Below are 5,209 nucleotides of genomic sequence, written 5' to 3'. Positions count from 1 at the left end.
AGCACATTTTAACAGGTAGCTTATACGACAGATCGTATGTAAATTTCACATTTTATTGACATTGTCTTCCTTATATTTTCTTTAATAAAACCTTTGAAGTGGTTTACATATTTCACTGCAGAGAACACAAACTATCTGCTTTATTTATTCATTCAATATATGGCATACATTAAGAGTATTTGGATCACAAGGATAATTATAGATGTAAAAATATTACTAAACTACTACATGCCAACATTTCAACACAGCTCTTCAGAAAACATAAACACAAATGACAATAGCTATAGATGAATATCAAGGTATTTTACATAATACATCACACAGCTCGTCACTGTCTGGAAACATTCAAAAGGACCCCTCAGGCACGTGCGGGACATGTTGATACAACATGAGCAACCGTTTGTTGTTGGCGATGAAAATTTGTCCCACTTCTGAAGAGTGATGTGCCACATACTAGGAGATATCCACAAAAGAAGGCAAGTAGTCTCAATCATACAGATTTATTGATAAACTCAGTTCCCTCCAAATAAACCAAAATAAATGAAAGTTCTTCACCAATGAAATTAGTTTAGGCTTTCTAATCTCCAAAATAAATAATTCATATCCACAATGTTCGAAATAATCCATCACTTTAAGCAACCAAATAAAGCAATATTGAGAATATTTTGATCCAGCAGCCACTGTGAATTAAGACACAAAGGAATTGTAGATATTGGCTGCGAGTGGACGTTGACTGAAATCAATGGATAAAGTTGAAAATTTATGCCAGGCCATGATTCAAACCAGGGTTTCCTGCTTACTTGGCAAATGCTCTGACCATTAAGCCAGCTGGACACAGTGGTCATTACAACTGCACAGACTACTCTAGCACGCCTCCTGTCAGACCAAAATTCTCAACTTATCCACAGACTATTAATGTAGAACCCGTTTTGAAGAACAGAAGGCGAGACGGCCGATGATCTCTTCAGTACAGGTGCAAACCAGGATCCAACTCTTACGGGATTCGGTGAAATGCCGCGAGTAATGAAGATAATGGGCAACATTTCAACACAGCTCTTCAGAATAATATAAACACAAATGACAATAGCTATAGATGAATATCAAAGTATTTAGTAGTGTATGGATAAGTTGAGGATTTGGATCTGACAGAAGGCGTGCTAGGATAGTCGGTGCAGTTGTAACGACCACTGTGTCTGGATGGTTCAGTGGTCAGTACATCTGCCTAGTAAGTAGGAGACTCAGGTTCGAATCCTGATTCGGCACAAATTTTCAACTTTCGCCATTGATTTCAATCAATGTCGACTTGCAGCCAATATCTGTAATTCCTTTGCGTCTCAATACTAAGAACTTTAACTTGGACAAAAAAGCTTTCATCGGCTTGGGTTTAGTAAACAAGTCTACAACCAATTTCAGTTTACAGAAAGAACAAACACTTTACGATATCTTATATAGGTACTTCACTCGATGAAGTGTCAGGAGTCCAACAGTAACGAAAATGTGTAAGTCCGAAGCGATAGAAAATTTTAAGTCTGACTCTATCTTGTCAGTCAGCAGAACAACAGCACAAATAATACCAGGTCCCAGCTGGCACGTTGTCAAACACTTACTCATAGGGTCATGGAGGAGGCATGCAGTCAGTGGCTGAGTCCTTGGTGTGGCTTGTGTGAAGGTCTTCTGGTTGTTGACTGCAACGTAACCGCTGTCCGGAGCTCGTGCACTGGCCTAAACAGCCGCCACGTCTCTTATTGTCACATGACATGGCAGATGCATGAAGATGTGCAGTTTGTCGACAGCCTCTATTAACGTCACGTACGTTGCCTGGGGGCCTGGTCGGAATGCTGTTGATGCCCTATGCTGTCCTGGCCACTGAGTTCTGGGGTTGCAAAATCCTGTGTCGTCTGAACTGTAGAGGTGTAGGGGCTGAGCATGCTGCAACCTGCTCGATGTATATGTTGTACGTGATGTCGTCAGTGCCTACTGTCTAGGGACCTTGGGCACTGTGGCATTCCTCCCTCTCCCTTCGCCTGGGGTGAAGAAGGGGAGGTGGGGCCAGCCATCAGAATCTTCAATGATGCCCAAGTCTTTTATCCCTAGAAAGGGTGGAGCTAGACATAGGTCAATGTCCATAGCAGTGTCTGACAACCCACTTTGCGCTGATGCATACACTCCTGGAAATTGAAATAAGAACACCGTGAATTCATTGTCCCAGGAAGGGGAAACTTTATTGACACATTCCTGGGGTCAGATACATCACATGATCACACTGACAGAACCACAGGCACATAGACACAGGCAACAGAGCATGCACAATGTCGGCACTAGTACAGTGTATATCCACCTTTCGCAGCAATGCAGGCTGCTATTCTCCCATGGAGACGATCGTAGAGATGCTGGATGTAGTCCTGTGGAACGGCTTGCCATGCCATTTCCACCTGGCGCCTCAGTTGGACCAGCGTTCGTGCTGGACGTGCAGACCGCGTGAGACGACGCTTCATCCAGTCCCAAACATGCTCAATGGGGGACAGATCCGGAGATCTTGCTGGCCAGGGTAGTTGACTTACACCTTCTAGAGCACGTTGGGTGGCACGGGATACATGCGGACGTGCATTGTCCTGTTGGAACAGCAAGTTCCCTTGCCGGTCTAGGAATGGTAGAACGATGGGTTCGATGACGGTTTGGATGTACCGTGCACTATTCAGTGTCCCCTCGACGATCACCAGTGGTGTACGGCCAGTGTAGGAGATCGCTCCCCACACCATGATGCCGGGTGTTGGCCCTGTGTGCCTCGGTCGTATGCAGTCCTGATTGTGGCGCTCACCTGCACGGCGCCAAACACGCATACGACCATCATTGGCACCAAGGCAGAAGCGACTCTCATCGCTGAAGACGACACGTCTCCATTCGTCCCTCCATTCACGCCTGTCGCGACACCACTGGAGGCGGGCTGCACGATGTTGGGGCGTGAGCGGAAGACGGCCTAACGGTGTGCGGGACCGTAGCCCAGCTTCATGGAGACGGTTGCGAATGGTCCTCGCCGATACCCCAGGAGCAACAGTGTCCCTAATTTGCTGGGAAGTGGCGGTGCGGTCCCCTACGGCACTGCGTAGGATCCTACGGTCTTGGCGTGCATCCGTGCGTCGCTGCGGTCCGGTCCCAGGTCGACGGGCACGTGCACCTTCCGTCGACCACTGGCGACAACATCGATGTACTGTGGAGACCTCACGCCACACGTGTTGAGCAATTCGGCGGTACGTCCACCCGGCCTCCCGCATGCCCACTATACGCCCTCGCTCAAAGTCCGTCAACTGCACATACGGTTCACGCCCACGCTGTCGCGGCATGCTACCAGTGTTAAAGACTGCGATGGAGCTCCGTATGCCACGGCAAACTGGCTGACACTGACGGCGGCGGTGCACAAATGCTGCGCAGCTAGCGCCATTCGACGGCCAACACCGCGGTTCCTGGTGTGTCCGCTGTGCCGTGCGTGTGATCATTGCTTGTACAGCCCTCTCGCAGTGTCCGGAGCAAGTATGGTGGGTCTGACACACCGGTGTCAATGTATTCTTTTTTCCATTTCCAGGAGTGTATTAGCCAAGGCAGGTGACAGAGAGGTGGCGTCTGTGGTAGGATCCATGCTGGGTTCCACTTCTGGAACAGAGAGTTGTGTAAGATTTCCTGCAGGAGGTATGGAACCCCAATGTGGCTGAATCTGGTTGATATGTTTTCTGCACTGGGTGCCATCCTGTAATTCGAGATCTAACATGATGCCGCCAAGCAGTTGTATAACAGTAGCAGGGAGCCACCTGGGATGACCTCAGGAGAGGGGGTGACCAGATAGGATCTTGTAATGTATAGTAGTGGCAGCAAACCTGTGGACGGTGGGGGTTGGGGGTGGAGGAAGTAGAGCTGGGAACAATGTGGCTGCCCGTGCAGTTTTTCAGTGGGCAAAAATCCATCCTGTGGGGTGCGTTTGTAAGAATCGAGAGACAGAGTGATGGCATCATCCACAGAGTGGAGGCAGCAAAGTTTTCCCATTAACATTTTGAATGTTCTAACAAATCTCAGTTGACTCATTGGAGGCTGGATGAAACGGTGCTATGTGGATGAGGGAGATCCAGTTTGCAGCACAAAAGATACAGAATTCAGAGGATGTAAACTGGGGTCCATTGTGACAATAGACTCAGGGATGCCCTCCGAATTGCACAAATATGTGCTTAAGGAATTTTATGGTATGGGTAGAGGATATGAAGGCCATCTTAGTGACAAAAGGCAAGCTATTTCCAGTGTCAATCACCACGAACCACAAGGTTCCCAACACAGGAACAGCAAAATCTAAATGTACACAGAAACATTCAGCGCTAGGGCACTGTGGCATTCCTTCCTCTCCCCTCGCCTGGGGTGAAAGAGGGGAGGTGGGGGCAGCCATCAAAATCGTCAGTGACGCCCAAGTCTTCTATTCCTAGGAAGGGTGGACCTAGACACAGGTCGATGTCCATAGTGCTGTCATGATGCTCTGGCATGTGGAGCAAGATATGGCCATATCTGTGATAATGGGGTCCATATCTAGCCAGTAGATGTGTTGGCATGCCAGCTTCTTTGTAAGGATCATGTCCCATTGTCCCTCATGGAGTAGATCAAGAACTTGATGCTGCAGTGCACGAAGGATGATATCATACCTCTGTCCATTGTCATCTTGAGTCAGGATGATGCCTTGTAGAATGGAGAGCTTCTTCCAGCAAGCACAAAATGCTTCGAGGTCTGGTTGACTGAAGACCTTCCTATTGGAGGACCAGCCTTGGTGAATGTGGCAAAACACCTTACATAGCATTGGATAATCTGCTGTGTGCTGCTAGATACGATGGACATCCAAAGGGAGCATGACTACTGTGTCTTCTGCCTCAATGTCCATGTGGAAGCAAACTTTGGGTTGGTATCAAACACAAGGTCCTGTCCTAGAAGCAGACGAGATAGCATGTCAGCATCAGCATGATGCATTGTGGATCGATATTTGATATGGTACGTGTAATTGGACAGTAACAGCACCCAGCGTTCCCCGTGGCGGGATATAGTTAGGACAGGGGCAGAGAACTTAAACAGTAGCAGCAAAGGTTTGACGTATGTCAGAAGGGTGAAGTTTCTGCCATAGATCTCTTAGTGGAACTTCTTGATGGCAAAGATAATGGCAAGGCCTCTTTTGACTGTAACTACA

At 47.8% G+C, this 5,209-nt stretch overlaps 1 non-coding gene across 1 annotated transcript; it reads left to right on the top strand.

Annotated features, from left to right (window-relative positions):
• The first annotated feature begins 1,191 nt into the window (after positions 1–1,191).
• Positions 1,192–1,264, top strand: Trnat-agu (transfer RNA threonine (anticodon AGU)). Its single transcript has one exon. It is a non-coding gene; the product is annotated as a tRNA-Thr (tRNA).
• Positions 1,265–5,209: the final 3,945 nt, after the last annotated feature.

The sequence above is a fragment of the Schistocerca serialis genome, chromosome 3 (genome assembly GCF_023864345.2).
Source record: "Schistocerca serialis cubense isolate TAMUIC-IGC-003099 chromosome 3, iqSchSeri2.2, whole genome shotgun sequence".
Classification (NCBI taxonomy): domain Eukaryota; kingdom Metazoa; phylum Arthropoda; class Insecta; order Orthoptera; family Acrididae; genus Schistocerca; species Schistocerca serialis.
Note: the sequence above shows the minus strand (reverse complement) of the source record. Positions and strands in the feature narration are given on the sequence as shown.